The sequence below is a fragment of the Bombus impatiens genome, unplaced genomic scaffold, assembly GCF_000188095.3.
Source record: "Bombus impatiens unplaced genomic scaffold, BIMP_2.2 scf_0418, whole genome shotgun sequence".
In the NCBI taxonomy this organism is placed as follows: domain Eukaryota; kingdom Metazoa; phylum Arthropoda; class Insecta; order Hymenoptera; family Apidae; genus Bombus; species Bombus impatiens.
The window spans coordinates 2,813,252-2,814,088 of NT_176837.1; positions in this window are offsets into that span (position 1 = coordinate 2,813,252).

Here is an 837-nt window from a genome sequence, read left to right on the forward strand (position 1 = left end):
GCGCGCGCACGCGCGCACGTCTGCATGGGTTTATCATGCTGCAAGGGTAGGTATGAAACGAAAATCGCGGGCAAATATTATCTCGCCACGGTTGTAATATAAAAACCGATGAACGCGCGGCGAGACCACTTCGCGCCGCAAACATTCGAAAGCGGCCGAACAGACTAACGAACGCGTGCCGGCGCCCGTCACTGAAAATATAAAACAAGGGTCGTCACACGGCCCTGGTCCCCGGAGCCTCCGTGCCCATAAACGTGTCAACGGCGCGGCGGCAGCCAACGTGGATCGAGAGAGCCAGAGGACCGATACAAAGAGAGAAAGCGACGCATGGCGTCAACAATATTTAGTCACAACGCTGGCGTATCGTGTCGCGAAAATTACGACACCGTTTGGTCGATGAAAAAAAAAAAAAAAAAAAGGGAAGGGAGCGAGAAAAAAAGTATAACGCAACCGCATACGCGTCGGAAGCCACGGCATTTCGTTCCTCGCGTTTCACGCGATTTCCACGGCGAACGAATTGCGGTGAACTCGACAGCCGCTGTTGTACGACTAAAAAAAAGATGAAGAAAGATACGACTGTTACGCGAAGGTAGTAAAACAACGGGTAGAAGAAGGAAAGAAGATGAAACGTGTAGCGTACGTTACGTTCGAAATGGCGATCGTGCGAGCCTCGTGCGAATCACGCCACCCGGTAGATAATTAGCGATGCAATCCACGATCGCGGAGCGCATATTCAATGGAAGGTTCATCGGCGTAATGTTATTATAATAGTGGCACGTTTTGCATATGTGACTGGGTAGCTGGTGCGAAGTGGAATCGCGAGTGGACAACGGACAC